Here is a 20,221-nt window from a genome sequence, read left to right on the forward strand (position 1 = left end):
CCGGTAGTTGAGGAAGAGCAATCGAGTGTGACCCCCCGGTATTGCGTTTGCTGAATTTGAGTTGCTACAGCTCCGCTAACTGAAGGTCCGTCTCTGGAGCTGCCTTCCCGGCGAAGTAGTCTACTGGCGGCGGGGAGGAAGAAACGAAAATACGAGTCGATTTCTTATTTCTGCCACTTTGGATTTAATCCAATAAACAAACAAAACATACACGGACCAGAGTGCTGTGAATCTGCACTCGATTGCTCTTCCTCAATGACTGGATGTGTGTCAACTGAAACTGAAATGTGAGAAGTGGAAGCATATAGAGTTCATTTTCAGCGAGGATCAAATACAGTTTCGGAACAACTGAATTCAATTTCTTTTTTGGTGGATCCACTACCCTGAACCTGCCTTAACCTTCCTATGACTGGCTAATGCATTACCATAACAACATGGCGTTTACTGCTGGTCTCCATAGTGCCATTAATGTAATGGAATCTCATAAACCTAATACGGTGAACATGCAAAGCATAGGACTTTGACACCTACCTGTGGTTAGGATTTGGCAACAAATACATTTTGGTTAAGGTAAGTCCAAAAATTTGATTTTAGTTGAATCTCAACAAAGCAAACTTGTCATGTCTCTTGCTTCAAGTGACTGCTGCCTTTGTCCCCATTAAACAAAAACACACAATCTTTTCTGGCCCTAACCAAGGTCTGCAAATGCCTAAACATAAACATTAAAAAGAGTTTGATAATGCTTTAATCACTATGAGCGGATATTGTATAGCAGGCTTGTGTAATATGGCAGAATACAAAGAAAATACATTGTCAGTAAACATTTTACTACACATTCAGTACATAGACTGTATATAAGAAGTTGCGTAGTCACCGTGATCTCACCCATTGGTTTGTGGATTGCCGTTTCAAAGCCTTGAGTTCAGCATTTTGGTCATCGTGGCCATAAACTCGTGTTTACAATGTTTACTGAGGTAATAAATCAAGTGAGAAGTATAGGCTCATTTTCTCATAGAGTTCTATATAATCTGACTTTTTTTTTGCAACCAGAGGAGTTGCCCCCTGCTGGCCATTAGAAAGAATGCAAGTTTAAAGCATGTTCGCATTGACTTCATTTTTCAGAACCCGAGGTTGCCGCCTGGTTCAGTATCATCCTGCGATTACACTAATTAACAACATTTCCTCCTAGTTGTGTGATAAAAACTGCAACCCGGGTGGCATTACAGTTCCTCCCAAAGGTGTTAGCTGTTGCAAATTAGTAATATGTAAAAATAATTTCCAGGAGACAGGGTTGTACACACACATGCACATAAGTAACAACTTCCTACTTGAGCCTGTAAGCCCTGTTCTCCTACCTCACACTCTAAATGTCACGACTGTGGTGCAGTCTATTTATACAGCCTGACTATAATTAATGTATTAGGATTTTACTGAAAGTTACTGAAGGCAATCTACTGCTAGTCGCCATGTAGTGTAATGATGTTTAGCTATTTGGCCCTTTTGATAAGAATTCAGATTTTTGGTGGTTATTTGAATTTATATCCTCATATTTCACTTATTTAAACTGAAACCTTCTTTGTTTTGTGTCCACAAAACATGACTCTTTTTTTCACATCATCCATGCTTTATGCCAGTTACTGTGCCACACATTTGAATTTCTGATTTATAAAACACTGGGGATATTCTAGCAGAAAATGAACCATATAACACTTTTCTTTTTAGCAGTGGCAATCATTTCTAATTATGTTAGCCTTCCACTTATGGATAAATTTAGCTGTCTGTGCTATAAACTAACTGTTGGCTAACAGTAAACTCCCCGTGTTAAAATCCATTATTTTTATCACCTGAATACTGTCATTATCCAAACACACTGAACAAACTGTCTCTCACACAACTCAGTATCCCTCTTTAGCCAAAATCAGTATTAGTTTTCCACCACTGTCCCTGGGCATGTTCTGGCTCTCTGGCTCCATAATCCCGGGCATATTCTAACATCCTTAACCCAGCAGCAAGCTTTGTTTTTGGGTTTTAGTCCAGCTCTGCTCTTGGGAGGTCCAACAGCCTCCTCCAAACCCCCCTCCAGTCATTTTTTGGCGTGAAGGATTTTTATTTTCAATCACGCTGTCCCAATCCCCGGGACAATTAGAGGTCATCACAGAGCAGTTTATAGAAAGTGCAGAGCAACAGAATGTTGTTTTGGAAAGTTGCAATGGTCCCTTGTGTGAGTGAATAGGCTTGGAACAGCAACATTAAACGAAAAAAAAGACTTGTACAATACAGAAACAGAAATAGGTTGCTTATCTTTTAATAATTTTTACTTTCCGGAAAATCTTGTTTATCTAAATCCCTCCGGGAGTCGAGGTTTGTCCAAGCAAATTAAATGTTCTGCTTAGGCATTCATTGAAATTCCCCGCTGAGTCTTATTCAAAAAATTTGAATGGAATACATTTTCATCTTTCTATTGCTTGTGCTCATTATCTCAATCCACAAGTAACGTCAGAGATCTGAGGCCTTGACACACATAGGTTGAACGATCCCACAGTGCTGAAAAAATCGTCACTTGTCGCAGTAATGCTTGTACGATTGTTGAGAAAACAATGCTATAATCCATCTTCCAACACCATGCAGATTTGAGACTACACAGTATGCACTGCACTGAAGATACTGAAGGCAACTGGTGCGACAGATTCCTCACATTCTTCCCCTGTGAGGATATCTGGCCTACATTTTTACATTGAATATTTGTTTACGACCAGCAAATCAAGAGGTGTTAATGTGACATTATCCAATTCAAATCAGCCAATGTTGCTTGGCAGCCATTTACCAAATCTATTAAACACTCTTATTAAACTTTTAAAGGGTTTAAAATAACCTTGGTGAACTCAGCCACCCTTCATTTGCACATGTGACTCCTGCAACCAAACTAAACAGTGCTCTCTCTCTCTCTCTCTCTCTCTCTCTCTCTCTCTCTCTCTCTCTGCCATTATCTAGTCAGCATGAGGTCAGTGTCTGATCCAAGCCCAATGATGTCATTTCCTTCATAAACAAGTCCGACTTCCTCTCGAGAGACCATATCAGCTGAGCTTATCCTGTGAGTGCCCCAGTGGGAACTAAGTGTCCTTCCCTCCCCCACATACACAGCTAAACTCTGTATTAGTTTTTATTCATTTTGTGCAGCTGCATGAAACTATATTTACTGCACAAATACTGTGTTTAGTTCTACAGTGTTTGACACAAAATAAGAATAGGTTACAAGCGTGCTGCAGAACCACAAAAGACCAGTTTGGTGAGTCAGATGTTATCCCCGTATGTATGTAGAATCTACTTCAGTCACCCTGACATCACAGCACAGATTAACTGAGTGACAGCATCTGTCTTTTCACTGGGTTGTTGGTGGGGTAGTGTTTGGTTTGTACAGCAGTGTGGATCAAGTAAGCGACCGCAACCTACGCTGATGTCAGACAACTCTCAGTCACCACAGCATGTGGAATTCAACAGCCTCACTCTGACCATTTAAAAAATGCCCTGTACTCCTGAAGATGTATTCAAAGTGGAGCTTGTAGTTCTGTAAATTAGCAAGGTAAGGGGAATGGTTATGAAATGATTTTTATAGAGTGAGGCGCAGCTGTAGCCTTGCCTGCAACAACATGGGTTGGGTTACCGTGTTCGGCCAAGGTAATCACAATCTAGATGAGTTTTAAAGCTGATGGTTGCCGGTGGGAGAATAAAGGGACCCGTTTTCTTTGCCAAACCCCTTCCTCACTCTGTTTCTCAGGGAAGGTTGATATGGGTTAGGAGTTTAAAAGTGCTACACACCCATGTGTTTTAACAGTTCTCCACCGCATGTGTTATCAGCTGAGCCGGGGATGTGGGAAAGCCCCGCAGGCATGAGTGACATCATGCCCCCGTGTAAAACTAGATATAGCTTAACACACAAGGGTGTAACTGGGAAAGTGTTGGAAATCGGAGAGATTGTTAAAAAACAACCGAAACCAATGGAAACAAACAAAGATAAAAATGCCCACGAACTGTTAAAGTATGACTCCCAGCTTTGACTTTTCTGTGCACCATTTGTGAAGGTGCAACTACACTAAAGCAGGGGTGATAACTCCAATCTCTGAATCAGACAGTGTGCTAGATTTGAATTCCAGTAAGAGCGTTGAACCTCTCAGCCTTGCAACAGTAGCATCCTTTACAATACAAAAGCAATGTTGACTATCTGGCCCGTATTGATGTGTTTTACTACGGCGTGGCTAAAGAAATTGATTTCTTTTAGCTCCAAATTGATTTCTGCGTGAGCTAGCCCTTTAAAAGCTCCGGCATAGTCAGCTGTTTTAGTGTTGAAATATTTTAACAGTTAAAGATTCTCCCGCATGTGTTATCAGTTTAGCCATAATGAGCAAGAAGCCCAGTGGCAGTGACATAATTTATAGTTTAGAAAACCAACACACAGGGGTGGAACTGGAAAATAGCAGGGAATCTTTGGAGATAAGTTGAAATAATAATAAAAAAAGATTGAATACAATGGAAACAATTATGGCTACAGTTTGTCTGCATGGTGATATACAGTTATTCGCTCACATATGAAACTTGGCCATGTTGAAATAATTGCTTTTGACGGTAACACAAACAGTGAGCACAGTGTCTCATCAGTGCTGAGTAGAGTAATAGAGGATGGACCGCCTCTTCAGCACTGGAGTTTAAACTCCTCATAAACATGTGGGCTCTTTTCAGGGAAAAACACACACTAGCAATGACACTAGATCAGCCCAATAATTTTAGTTTCTTTCATCACATCAACTCATGATTGAGAGTGAGAGACTTACTGTATGTCCTTCCTCAGCTTTTAGACGATGGAACTCTTTCTGGAAACCAAAAAAAGGACTATATTTTAGTAAATACATAACACAATATAAAATATATTGATACCAAACCATACGTCATGGCAGAAAAGATACAAAATATTAGTAACACCCTGTCATGAGAGGCATGTTTCAACCGATGAAACGACAATGAAAGAACTTTCCAAAATGTACTGTGTATGTAGCACAGTTGCAAGAAAGGTGTATCAATGACACGATAATTCGCAAGGCATTTAGCAATTTTGCCGTGTCATTTGTACGCCATGTAGTCTGTACTGACTGCAATGTAAATGCATCCACGTAAATATGCTACGCTCAGAGCTAGTGAAGTAAAACAAACAGGAAGAAAGACTGTTGATGGCGGGAGGTGAGGTGGATGGGTCCAGTAAACACAGGACTTTCAACCAGGCGACATTTTTTAGTGACGTTTGACGTTTCCGTACGTATTCTACATTGTTTCCATATGTTATTTATGTGCTTATTTTAAGCTCAACATGACATTTTTCCTAAACCTAACTAAATGGTTTTGTTGCCTAAACCTAACTGCGAAGGTTACCGTAGTTTTGTTGCGTGGCGTACAAATCTAAAATGCGTCCTCATGACACACAGAATGTCCTTTTAATGTCGTGCCATTTATATGCCTTCCAGTGATACCGGGTTGGTGTACGATATAAAATATACTCTATGTGTTATCTGATGATGTAACGTTGCAGAAAGAGTTAATAATAAATTATTATACCTACTACCCATTATATACACCCAGAGCGAAAAAATTGTTATATGAGAAAAAGCTCAATATTGTAATAACAGTAGATCATGTGGGACCAAATTACATTATGAACTTACTAAATTCTTTACCCGTTCAGATTACGGTCCTTTCACTGCAGTTTGAGTGTGTTTAAAATATATTAGAAAAATCTGATAATGGGATAGGATTTTATGTTGAACATTTTAAGACCAACACACCATGTTATAATTCAAAGTAAGCTACATTCATGACATCAGTATTGCTAGATACATCACTGAGGACATTGGGAGTAGTAGTACCTCCTCCACTCAACAAGGGTTTTTTGATTAAAAGAGGTAAATCAGCTGAAGTCATATGAGCACTGGTTTTTCCTCATACAGCACTAGAAAGAGAGACGTGGTGACCTGCTCATGTTGTTAAACTAAAAAGGGAAAAGGCTTTAGGGAAGATTACATCGTCATTGTCATCACCACCATGACCACTGCACTGACCAGCGCCACCATCATCATCACCACCGCTCTAACCACCATCATCATCATCATCATCATCTTCCAGAGCTCAGCGCACTAGCATAATAACTCAGAGATTTGGAGCCGTGTTGGAAAGATGACATCATTATTTTTTCCCCCTCTATAACTCTCCAGGGTACAACTGACTGAGCTGAAGAGCAGGGAAGTAGTTCTGTAAATGATGTGATGTGTTGGCATCTTTGCAGGAATTGTCAGCTGCTTTGCCGTCTACGTCTCACAGAGAAAGGCCCTGTAGGAAAGTTGACATCATTCTCATGCTGCAGAACAATAACTGGCATCCCTAATCCTCTGACATAAAATTGACATGTGTCTGGCAGAGGGGAGATGTATGACAACAATGGAAATCGTTGGCCCTTCTGCAGGAAATCGTCAGCTGTTTGGCGTTCTGGAAATAAATGGAGGGGATTGAAGTGTTTTAGCAGAGCGGCAGACTTGCCAGATACACGGCCCATGAACTGTGACTGCAAGGGTTCAAACTTCTTGTGAAATGCTGTCACACATCTCACACATGTTTCAAGTGCATCTAAGCTGTAATGTCTAAGATCGGTTAATAACCCTCTGGAGGGTGACTTCAGTCTGCCCTTGGGTTAAATGACATAATTCCCAGACAATGGGAGTGCAGTGTAAAACTTGAAACTGATATATAAATGGGGGAAACAAGAAGGTTGAAAGCATTTAAAAGATCATAACCACATTGGAGAGCTCAAAAAACCTAAAAACCCATCATGTTTAGATCTAAACACAGACTAGACCTCCTCCACCCTCCAAATGGTTTTAATTCTAGGAAAGTAAATTAGTGAAACTTGGAAGCGGGGATTCATCATGCCGTAAGTGATTGAGGGAATGATTCAGCTGGGTTTAACTAAAACCAAAAGTGCTACAGGCACAAATGAGTTACTGGCTGGGGTAATGCTAACTGACTTAGTGTGTAGAACTCCTCTGGTGGATTAGCACCCTGAAAGTGACAGCATGGTGGGAAATGATGACCACAGCGCTAGAAAGGTGTGTGTTTGTTAGCCGTCAGCGATTTCCTAAGGAGAGTGAGAGTGTGTGTGTGTGTGTATGTGTGTATTTGTGGTGCCACAGAAAAAAAAATGCCAAATGCCCAAAATGCCAGAGACACACTCATGCATGCACGTACACACACAACGACAGCAAAGTGGTGTGTTTTCACAGAGAGCTGACAGCTATGTGATGTCATCGTGCTTAAATCTTGCTTTATAGCAATATGTATCAGTTAATGTGTCAGTGTGGGAGTCTGTACACATGCATATTGCTACCACAGTGACTACCTATGCCTGTCACTTTTATTGATTTTATAGAAATAATTTTAATCAGAAAAAACAATATATGCCTGCCATATGAGTCACATATACACTTATACACTGCAGTATATTAAAAATGTGTCAGTGTCACACTGTGCTTTTTTTCCCGTTCATGTATAGGTGTTTCAGTCATTTTCATCCACTCACAAACACACACTACTTTATTATGGCTTATCACATTGTTCCTTACTGCAGTTCCTCTAATGACCACTAGATGCTAAGCATCAGTGTGCACAGATTACTGTGATTACTATGTCTCAGTGGTTGGCATCAAACTGTGGAACTCTACAGAATGGTAAATGGTAAATGGACTTGCATTTAAAGTGCTTTTCTAGTGTTCGGACCACTCAAAGCGCTTTACACTACATGTCAGCATTCACCCACTGATGGCAAAGGCTGCTAAGGTGCCAACTTTGCCCATCAGGATCTAATCTAAATACTCATACTCACTATGCCTTCGGGAGCAATTTGGGGTTAAGTGTCTTGCTCAAGGACACCGACATGTGACCCGGAGCAGCCGGGGATCAAACCACCGACCTTCCGATTGGTGGACAACCTGCTCTACCCTCTGAGCCACAGCCGCCCACGGCTGGTGGGTCCTTGAATGATTTCAAGGGCTGTATATAAATATTTCTCAGTTAAAAAAAATGTATAAAGAAAGTACTAGAAGTGCACTCGGAGAGCGCAGCCCTCCGCCAAGGCAGATTTCATGTACGTCCCTGCCCCCCTGTGGTGGCCTGTGGTGTTAATGCACAGGCTGATCGGAGTTATTAAAAAAAATTCCGGAAGCCACCAAAATCTAATGGATTGTTTATTGTGCCACACCCCACCCCTCCAAAAAATGTCATTCAAATCCATCACAAACTTTTGGAGTTATCGTCCAAACGGACAAACCAACAAACAAACCAACAAATCAAGGCCGGTGAAAACATAACCTCCTTCCTAGGCCTTTGGCCTTGGCGGAGGTAATTATTAGACTATATGAAATGGCAGGTACGTTTCCGTGATATCGGGTTGTACAATGATGTTGTTGGCATTTATTGCGGTCATTATGTTCCTGGCCTGCTTTTTATACACCCCCGTACAGCATACCATTACTGTAAATAAAATCGGGGCAGTTGTGAACAGCTATCTAGATCCTATCTGCATGTACTACCTCTCTTTCAGGCACATACAGTACTGGGTGGCGTCACATTTAACATCTAATTTATTTGAATCAACATCTCATAAACATACTGTATGGTTCAGGACATCGTATTGTTTAACAGGGTCATCTGGTGGGTGCTCACATGATCAGGAAGAAGGATGAGTAACCCCTTTCATTGCTGGGACCACTGGATATTGCTAACCCCATACAAGGGCCTGAGGGCATTTAAACATCTGAATCACTGATATAGAATGAATCACTCAGAGAGACGGAGCAGGGAGCTGTAGTAATGAGAGCGGTTTGGCATTCCCATACAAGTAGGATACAACATGCTGTGAGGTTGACTCAGTCCTCTGAGGGGTGATGGCATCACCGTCTGAATAATGAAAACGTGAAGCCTCAAGTGCGCTGTATACCTTACACTCTCTTTAGATGTGTCCTTAGGCACAATGAAGCTCGGTGTCTGACTCGCATGAGTCATGTTGATGTCTATGGAGGAAACATTGTGTATTGTCTCTGAATCAATGAGGTAAGGAGTCTGCCAGCTGAATCATTAGGGTTATACAAACCACGTGACTCATTTGCTAAGGTCCATAAAGCAACTTCCATGTATCAGATCCGACAAACAGGATCTGTGAAACTATATCTGGTGCTTTTGAGCTCCGGCGGTCACACAGGGATGTGAAGGTATCATATATGACGGATGTTTGTCTTTGAGAAGGTGAAAATTCGACCATTAAAGGGTGGGTCCATCTGCATTCTGTTCTATTCTTTTTTTCAAAAGGAAACGCCCACTCAGTCGTTTGCAAAAAGCAGTGATTTCAGTGGTTACCAAAATAAGCTAATTATAAAGCTAATCAATAAGGTTATGAATAATATGAACACTAACACTATAGCTGAGTCAAAGTTAGCTGTGCTAAGTTTGGAAATAACTGAACGGGTTAGTTCGGATTTTTTGAAGTGGGGTTGTATGTATACTCATGTGTTCTGCAAGGTTAAATTACTTCTTCTGTGAATGTAGTCTGGTGGCTTTGAAGAGAACGATATAACAGCTTCAGTTCCCCGTCGAAACTGGCTGTCTGACGGTGAGGTAAAGCTATATCATATACTATATTTTGAATACTTTCACCACTTTACCTCGCCATCAGACAGCCCTTTTCGATGGGGGGACTGAAGCCGTTATACCATCGTCTTCAAAGCCACCAGACCAGACTCCATTCACAAAAACAGTCATTTTACCTTGCAGAATACAGGAGTTGTTGGCCTACATGTCTACTCTGTTGGCTGCTTCGATCAGTTAGTTTGTTCGTATTATTGTGTGACTTTTGGATCTAAACTAACAGCCACTATCCAACACTATCCACACAGCTACCACCATCTAAGTCTGCCATCTAAGTATGTCACGTTAATACACTGACTATAAGGCTGTATACAGTATATACTGTATATGTAGCAGCGTCATCATGCAGAAACGGACATCTTGTCACGTGGGGAAAAGTCTTTAAGAAGGGCTTGGGAAAATAGCATTTTGACGCTAAAACATACATGCTTTGACCAAAATTTGAATGTTGGAATTTGAATTCATAACAAACACCACTGGGAAGCTACAGAATGATAAAATCCGAAAAATAAAATATACTGGACCTCCCCTTTAAGTATTGACAAAAAGGGCCTACCTTGACATTCATGGAGCAACATGTTTATAGTCCATATTTGTATTTAGATCTGCTTTGGGGTTTAGTAGTTGTAATGTTCAGGAGGAGATGGGAGAGTGTTTGAATTGGACTTCAACATGTGACCAGATAATGACTGCAGGGCCTCTATGTGATTGAAAGGTCACCTGAAGCTCTCATCTAATCATTTATGGAATCCCTATTTTTTGCACCACGCACACACTGCTGAACTTGTCTTCCTTCCCGTGGAATGTCAATGCTTCCTTGTTTATGCAGTCACCATAAAAACACAATCAGCCACAAGTCAACACTGACTGACTCCAAACAAGCTGGATTATTGCTCTAATTAAGCTTTAATAAGCCCTTATTAAACGGCCGCAGGCCTCGTTAGGCGGTTCATTAAGTCATTTCATCCTTTTATTCCTTCATTAAGTCTCTTTTCTTCTCCCTTTTCTTCTCAGGGAGTGTGGGAGTGGTGAGGTCTGGGAGATCACGACCTTAATTCTCTCCAAGACAGACGGTTTAATTAACACTGGAGGAATTCTCACCGGCTCCAGACCTCTACAACAGGGAATGTACAGGGGAATTGGATTGCCAAGGTAAGGCACTAAGCTAATGTGTTTTTTACAGGCAATATACACTAATAACCTTTTAAATTACAGCTACCGTGCTCCCTGCATTCATGATGTAATTAGATGGGAATATTGAATGCATAAAAACGTATACAAATTATGAATGTACATGTAATTTAGCAGTGTTTTAGAGAAATGCCTGATAATGAACAACACTGGTTTAATTAAATGAGAGCACATTTCTTACTATTTTTTTTCACCTGACCCCAACATGAGGAATAAGAATTAACTGTAAACACGTTGCAACGTGGACAGTATACAGTATACTGAACTGGAAGATATTAAACTATTCAAAATAACTGACTGAAGGGAGATTGCAACAGAGGGTTACCACCACTGGTTCTTCATTATGCAACAGACTACGTGCAGCTTCCCACAGCCGACACTGACATTTTGCAGCAGTTCTCAAAAAGTTCAAAAATGATACTGTCACACCGCTTGAGTGTACATGTAGGTTGTTTACTGTTAAAACAGGAAATGTTAACCTTTTCATTTCATAAACCCACAAAACCAAGTTTGACTGTGAAAGTGAAGAGGATGAAACACAGTTTGAGAGCAGCCTGAAGTGGCTAACCAGGAAAACTTTCGACAAATAATCCTCCATAATAAACCTCACTGATTGTTTGTTTTCACATAAATAGTTTAAGTTAAGGTTGAAAGTGTTAGACATATTTAAAGGTTTAAGCTTCATACTGTTTTAGGCCTAACTTTTTGGTGGCATTTTGTCAATCTGCTTCTGTGGTTTGCCATTTGCCCTCATTATGCCTCACCGCAGTATCCCCTTTTCAACAGAAAGTCGGTTTCAGGGCACAACGCGTTTTAAAATACAACCTCACAAGGACATGGCTGCATGCATTTTTTGACAAATATTTACCGTACACTTAGTTTTATCGTGGTTGAATAAAAATAATAACTGTGCAACAAGATGCAAAGGGACACTTGCATCCTCTTGCACACATCCTCAAAAGATTAGAACCTAAAACACTAAAACTGTCCCTTTAAAGACTGTGAGCTGTTCACCCTAAAGCTCAAAAAGCTAAAGCTCACAGTTAGTAACACCTACTTGTTTTTGTATCAGCTGGTGTGGGTGGGGGGGAGGGGGGGAGGCCAAATTTAGCCATCTATTTTGACTGAAGGAGGTGTGTAGGTGTGATAGAGTGAGGAGAGAGAAATAGAGATCATGTGTATGTGTATGTGCACGTGAGCATGCCTTTGCATGTTTATTAGCAGTTTGGATCCTGCTGAGGAGACAGATGTTCATGGCAGAGGTAGGCAGAGATGAGACGCAGTGTCCAAATTAATCCACTGTGTGTGTGTGTGTACGTGTGTGTGTGTGAGGGGGTGCACTCTTCCCAATGGAAGTCAGAAAAGCTGTCCTTCACCTGTCTGTGTTGTTTTAACGATTTTGTGTGTGTGTGCGTGTGCGTGTGTACTGTATGTTGGTAGGATTTAGTGCAGACAGGTTAAGACTTCCGCCTTCAGCAATGAAGTGATTGAGTTTCCTGAAGCTTCAGCAGATGTCCAAACCCCAGGATTCACCATCGGCCTCCTTCTATCTTCTGCTCTCTTCCTGTCTTTGTTGTTTTGGATTTCTTGAGCTCCTATTTCCGTTATATTCTTACTGTCCTCCTTGACTGTCAGGCCATTCAATATGCGTTATCAGTCGCTATAAGCACCATAGATGTGGGTCAATACAGGCCTACTACGCCTACTACGCTGTAAAAGGGAAAGCGAAATATAAAAGCTACATGGTCTAATACGTAAAACTGAATGAAACATTATGTTTTGAACACAACCGATAAGGCTTCTTTAGGTTCAGGCAACAAAACCACTTAGTTAAATTTAGGGAAAAACATCATGTTTTGGCTTAAAATAACTACATAGAACAGTGGAAGTGAAACTTCACACTTGTGAACACACAGACAACTACAAGTTGTTGTTGTCGCGTGATGCTAACCCAACCTCCTGGATGAAAACCCTGTGTTTTGTGTTGCATCCACCACCACCGTCCTCCACCCCTTATGGAATTTCACTCTGCATATACTACAGCGCCGAACTTCCGCTTCTGCTCCTGTCATAATTACTACGGTCGCTGGAGGTCGCTGTCATGTTTTTTTTATACCTTCTTTTGGTGATCGCCCATGTGAATAGATGATAAAACCTACTATTGGGTGTAGTAGGCCCGTATTGACCCACATCTATGGTACTTATAGTGACTGATAACGCTTATTTAATGGCCTGATTTTCCCAAACTGCAGCAGTGGATCATTTATTTCAGTTGACTTTGGGCCAGTTTGGAGAGGAACACACACACACACACACACACACACACAGACATATATATACAGACACACATACTGTACCACAGGCTGTTGCTGTTGACAGAGGATGCAGATAAGCAAGCACTCACGCACATTCAGAAACACGAGGAACTGCTGGTTTGGACGTTATGCAAAATTATAGCTCCTGCATTATGAAGACACACAAGAAACACACACACCCTTATATGTCAAGTGATTAGTTACAGAAGTAGAACCATAAGTTCCATAAAAAAGCAGAAGCTGCTAACCGTTTGTACGTTTGCAAAGTGAGAAATGAAACTTGTGAAGTCAGTTGAAGCCAGATGAGTTAAGATGCTTTACATCTTGTTCTCTTGTTGGAAAATCACATCCAGCATGATCCAGCACACACATTAAAAGATTAGAGCTATACCTACCATATTAGTCTGATTCTAATGGCATTGCACTGGTTGCCAGTGAAATTTAGAGTTGACTACAAGATTTTTACTTTTCCCTTTTAAAGCTTTGAACGGGCTAGCTCCAGCATATTTCAGTGACCTTTTACATTCCCGCTGTCCTCCTAGAACACTGAGGTCATCGGATATGCGTTCGAGGCGTAAAAGGTGACTGTGCCTTTTCTGTTGGCCGGGCCCAAGTTGTGGAATTGTCTCCCTCTACATGTTGGATCAGCCCTCACCATCGAATGTTTCAAATTCAGGCTGAAAACTCACTTTTTTTTCGCTGGCTTTAGATGTGTGTTAGATAGGTAAATATGTGTTTTTGTCATTGTGTCAATTCATTTCTGCCTTTTTCCTTTTTACCGTGTAAAGGACTTTGGTCAACCGCGGCTTGTTTTTAAACTGTGCTATATGAACGACCTAACTTGACATTATAGTGGGTACTCTCCAGTTTAATATAATGCAGTCAAGTCTAAGTCTGGAAAATAGGGGGAGAACCTACAAGATCACCTTTGTCTGCTGAGCAGGCCAACCCTTAACTGTGCGTTCTAATTGGTTGTAATTGTAGCTGTAGTCGACTCTACTCAATGAAAGCAATCAAAGGCAAGCAATTACAAGACATTGGTCACCAGCCCTAGGGACAGGACTTCAGACCAGGGGATATACACATGCACAAATACACAAACAGACACACACACACACACACACACACACACACACACACACACACACATACAGGCAGTCACCCACACATTTCCTGTGTGTTTCATGTAAGACGGTCTTTTCTTCTTTCTCTTCTGTTTGGAGAGGAAGTGCGGGTCTAATGACTTTTCCTATGCGTCACAAACACTGCATGTGGGAGGCAGACAGCCGCACTGCACGTGTGTGCATGTGGGAACCTTTATGCATATATGTATGAGTTTGTGAAGAGCTTGATGCATGCAGGATTTGTTCTGAATTTGTTAGAGGCCTCATGTGTGTTTTTATGAGTTTGTGGATTTGAGAAAATTCACATTTGTGTTTGTGTCTGTGAAAGAGAGTTATACTCGTGTTTATGCGTTCCCAGGAAAATGTGCGCACTCGGCTGCCGTTGAATATTTTTGGTCTGTCTCTGAAAAACAAGTTTGTCCCTGAGGAACTCCACACATGTGTTTGTTTCACTGTGTGCATTTAATGTGACCATGTGCACTTGTGGGACACTTGTGTATCAGCTGCGTGACCATTGCACTACTGTATGTGTGCACAGTTTGTTTTTACATGTTTTTGCCTATTGCTCATTTCTTGTAAACACCGCTACCACTGAGACCTCACACAGTTTGAAAAACTCCCTGTTTTTCTGTTTTTTTTTTGCACCACTCACACTCTCTATATCGATCTTAATCAATATTTTATTTCTTATGAGAATTACTGTGGACCGAGCTGAAATTTCAGTTAGAATTTGTTGTAGTAATATATCCTATATTTATGACGGCTGCTACCGATACACCTCCTGGCTTTTACATCACTGTCCCATAACATTATTCTTAAAGCTTTGAAAGAGAATTCTACCCCAAAATGAAATATGAGCTGTCAAAAAAGTCAGCTTGTTTAAATAAAATTTTAAAAAGTTTTAGGTTTGTTTCTCCCAAGGATACAAGTGATGCAAAAAAGAACATACTGTGCCCTGTTCTCATTCCTTTACTCTACATCTACAGACTGAGTAATAAATATTGATTTCAATAATTTTTAAAGGTGCTAAATTCAAAGTTCAGAGTATATCTATGATTGAGGGATTGCCTCAACATGGCTCTCAACATGGCGACGGCTGAGCCGGTGGCTAGCAGCTAATGGTGCTAACAACGGCAACAGTGCTGACAGAGCTAACAATGTTTACCTGAGGGGGACCCGGATGGTGGGCGCTACGCTTCCGCAATGACGCCGTGGGTCGGGGCGTTATCAGCGCTAAACGCCATATGAGCACAGTGGAGAGTGCCGGCGATTAGCTAGCCAGTGGGGCACACACACACAGGGACTCACATGCATCCGGCCGAGCTATGTAAACAACAAAATATATATATATATGCCACATCCTCCAAACCACATGATTAAAGCCATTCTGTGTATATTTGGCAATGCAACCCATGACACTATTATGATAAATTACCTTTGGTTTTGATTTCACTTATGATGGTGTGTCAGTCTTGTCTAACTTGTCTTGGTTCACTGATGCAGGGCTCCCTTACTAAATATTCATGCAACCAAAACTGTCTCTGTTCTGTCACCTTTGGGGGTCAAATATCTCAAGCAATGTTAAACAATCAAGTGTCTAGCTTTAAACCACATCTCCAAAAGTGAGAATACATCTTCATGGGTGTGAAACAAGGTTAGCTAATCCAGCAACGCTTGCTTCCCCAACACAGCCGCAGTGAGTTTGCACAGTTCATCGGAGGCCACAGAGAAGTGTTCTGCTCAAAACGAGTACCCATTCAGAGACCAAGGTTGGTGCTTAGCTATGAGCAAGGGAGTATTGAAACATTATTTTAGGTGAAATGAAAAACAGAATCAAAAACAGTCTTTTGATTGGATCCAAGGCCTTTGCTGAACTCTTCTTCCAAACTCATCACTCCCCTTCTCTACCTTTGCTCTCTGGTGCCAACTCCATCATTTCCCTCGCTATGTCTTACGCTTATGAACACCCACTCTCCTTTTCCTTCCTTATCTTTCTCCCTCTCTCCTTGCCCTTGCATCACTCCATCCTCCATTTTTCTCATTCAGAAGATCTCAACTCTCTCTTTCTTTCCCCTCCATGTTTAGTTTCCTCATGCATTTCTCTCTGAGAGCCTTCCCATCCCTCTCTGTCTTTCTATGTTTCTCTTTCAAATATTTCTTTTTTTTTTCAACTCAAAATATGCTTCATTGGATTTATTAGGAAAAAAGGTTTTGCCAAAGCTACATAACTTCATGTTCCTTCACAGAAGAAGAAAAGCTATCAGAAGTAGATAAGAGTAAATCATTAACTTCAGTGTACTTTAGTTCTCATCTCTCAAATTAAGATAACATGAGGAAAATTCAGCTAGCTACAAAATTGAGAAAATGATGGAACACTATTCATCACAATATACCTCAATCATAAATATACAAAAAGAGATTTGTTTAAAGGAATAGCTTGAAATTAACAGAAAAGCATTTTTTTTTTTTGCTGGTGGTTTGCAGGTGGATGATGAATATGAAGCTACAGCCAGCGGCTGGTCGGTCTAGCTCAACATTAAGATGAGAAACGGTATATATTAAACAAATGCGACCTAATGTGTTATTTGGTGAGCTGGTAGGTGGATTTTGTTACTTTTGGACAGAGCCAGGCTAGTGTTTCCCCTTGTTTCCACTCTTTATGCTAAGTTAAGCTAATCAGCTACTGGCTTTAGCTTCATATTCAGCATTCAGATATGAATTTGGTATCAATCGTCTCATCTAACTCTCAGCAAGAAAGCAGATAAGCGTGTCAAAATGTTCCATTTATTTTTCTATGTGATCATGTTTCAATGTACAGGTTATCGCTGTCCACGCAGTTAGTTACAATGTGTCGGTTTCATCCGTAATTTAAGGTGCTTTCACAAGCAACAGTCCATTTGGCAAGTCCAGTCACAACTGCCCAAATGAACGGCACCAGGGTTGAACCTCGCCAGAGTTTCGATTAAAACTGACTAAATGTTGTGAAAGCGCCTTTAGAGTCCTCTAAAATGTATTCCCAATCAAGCATTTCCATAATTGTGTTGTACGTGGTGTGTAATTCTAGCATTCCAGCAAATGGATAATGCTGAATTGGTTTTTGGAATATTGACGAATTTTAGCCCCTTGAGTGAAATTTCTTTACAGCAATTAAATGAAGAGACTGACTTAGGTTTTGCCTCTTCGCCAGCAACATAAAAGGAGTTTCTCCAGCCCCCCCTTCTCTCTCTCTCGCTCTTTAGCTCTCTTCAAAAACCCCCGCTCTTCCAGCTCCACATCATGAGCAGTGAACCTACTATTGCAGATGAGTTGAGTTCAGTTGAGGTCAGACAGACAGTGTGTGCTGCCCCGGGGAGATACAGGCTGGCTACAAACCAGATAAGTTGGAAGGAGACGTCCTGGTATTTCCCCTCTTTCTCTCTTATTTCTGAGAGTTTGTTGCTCCCACTGAGCGTCGGAGCCTATGAGAGCTCCTGGGAAACTAAGTCTGACATTATAGCAAATAATAATGATAATAAATGAAGTACAGCCTGTCTCTCATTTCACTATCACTCCTTCTCAACCTTCCTCTCCATCTCAACTCCCATGTGCGTGCACACACACACACACACAGATTTGAATGATTTATTTATGTCAGCATAAATTACAGTAATAATCTCTGGTGTACCGTATGAGAATCAGATACTGGTGTAGTTGGTCTTTTAGTAGTGATGTGTTGTGCCTAGATGCCAGCTAATTTGGATCGATGTGTTTCTGTGTGCGCGTGTTTGTTTAAACTCACTCGGCTTTCCCTGACAAGTTTGATCCGAGTAAACAAGTAGCCAGCCAAATAACTGTGGAGTGAGAAGGGGGGTGGTGGGGGAGGGAGAGAAACAGGGTCAGAAAGTGTGTGAAGCATGAGAAAGGCAGAAAGGCAGAGGCAAACACTTACTCAGGCTAAACCCTGAAGTCATGGACAGGAAGCTGATATTTTCCCAGACTTACTTTACTCTTTTTTTTGGAGTCTGATCCGACAATTGCAGCTTCCTCTGAGGGGCTAATAATACAACAGAGCCATTGTGCAATGCGTCGTTTCCCCTTGCCTGGTTTAGCAAGAGAGAGACGGCGTTTGCATGAAATCTTTCCACTCCCAGTGTGGTTGGGTGGAGCTTTTACTGCCATCAGATTGGATTGTCACACCACATCGTAATAATGCACTATTATAGTCTGGCTCCGATGGACATGAATGCACAGATAACAGTGCTCTAGCTAGTAGCCACTTTACATTTCTCAATTTCCTGTGTCTTTTTTGCACTGGTGCTGTAGTTTCTTTTCAAACTAGAACTGGCACTCGGGCGCAGACCTCCGCCCCCCCTCTCCTTTCAGCTTGCGCCATCATCCACGTGTATTTTTGTTTATGTTTATGAGTTCAGCTGTACGCAGCGAAGCATCGTAAAACACTTCATTCAAACTGGACAGAAACAAAATAAAACTCATCTAAACCGTCGTCGTTACTCTTTCCAACAATCACCAAGTGTGCTTTGGTTGAACTCAACTGTAATTTCACAGAGTTTAATGTGAAAAAAAACGCTGATTCTAAAGTTGTAGAAACAAACCAACAAACCAACGCCGGTGAAAACATAACCTCCTTCCTAGCCCTTCGGCCTTGGCGGAGGTAATGATGTATTTTTAGATGGAGCATCTGTGCAGAAAGTATTGCGAAATGTGGGAAATATCTCATGACGGGGAATATGGATGGAATTAGACTTAAGCAGATATGCAGAAAGACTTTGAGGATGGATAAACTGTTACACATGCAAGTACCATGACCCCAGAAAGAGCACTGGGCAATTTTCGTTGTGGCCAAATGGTGGAATTACAACTTCAGTGTCCGTCACATGATGCCATTGGGCCCAAAAATAGGTTTTCCCATAGGCTTACATTGGAAAAGAGACATTGGTAAAAACAATTTTTTGAGGTAAATCAACTTCCCAGTAAGAACACTTGAAATTTAAATCATTAGGTCCTAAAATAGCCAAATCCAGAGTTATTTTCGTGCTGCCATTCATGTGACGAGCTCGAGACGGAGCGGCTGGGAGGCGGGGTTAAAGGAAACATGGGCCCATATATGTGCAAGATTGCCGGAAGATCCGGGTTATTTTATAACTTGGCAGGCGAACCATTTTGGACGTTTAGTACACATACAAGGCAGAAAAAATGTAAAAAGCAGTGTTTGATTTGGAGCCATAAATACACGCACAGTGGTATGAATACACCCATGCACATAGTCAAGGCCAATTTAAGTGAAGTGTTTTTAATAGAACACATTTGGCACTTCACAAAATGGACATACAGTAAATACAGAAAAAAATAGCAGAGGATTATGGAGTTTAAAGGTATGTTCAGTAAGAAAGCGAAGCAAATTTTGGCTTAGCATCATTCACACGCTGGACCGTTTGTGTTTGTTTTCCCCAAACAGCCAATGTACATGGACGATAGCTGTATGCTAGCAAGCAACATATGCACTGACCCTGTGTGTGTAGTTATGTTCAGCTCAGGCTCTGACTGAACTCAGAATGCACCAGAAACTCTGGTTCTTTCTGTTATTTCCCTCCCGTCTCTCTCCTGTTCTTTATTGTCTCTGTATGTTTATATAGCAGACTGGTAAAGCCCAGGGGAAAGTGTGAATTTTGGGTGAATAATTGCGTTTCTACATTGACTTCATATGCAGTCGTGCTGCCCAAAAAAATTGCTTCCTCGCTTTCTGTCTGAACACACAGAAAGGGTTCTATAGAGCATATTGTTTTTAGTTTGCAACTGCAAACAAACAAATCTGCCCATCTGATTGGATTATTATTTGTATTATTGTTATTGTATTATTAG

At 41.1% G+C, this 20,221-nt stretch overlaps 1 long non-coding RNA gene across 2 annotated transcripts in view; it reads left to right on the forward strand.

The window, feature by feature from the left end:
* The window catches only part of LOC119497365, a 120,246-nt gene that overhangs the window by 48,348 nt on the left and 51,677 nt on the right, over nt 1–20,221 (forward strand). For both annotated transcript variants that reach the window (XR_005208906.1, XR_005208907.1), the window contains exon 3: nt 10,747–10,884. This is a non-coding gene — a long non-coding RNA (uncharacterized LOC119497365). The remainder of the gene's footprint in view (nt 1–10,746; nt 10,885–20,221) is intronic.

This window comes from Sebastes umbrosus, chromosome 11, assembly GCF_015220745.1.
Source record: "Sebastes umbrosus isolate fSebUmb1 chromosome 11, fSebUmb1.pri, whole genome shotgun sequence".
NCBI classification, from domain to species: domain Eukaryota; kingdom Metazoa; phylum Chordata; class Actinopteri; order Perciformes; family Sebastidae; genus Sebastes; species Sebastes umbrosus.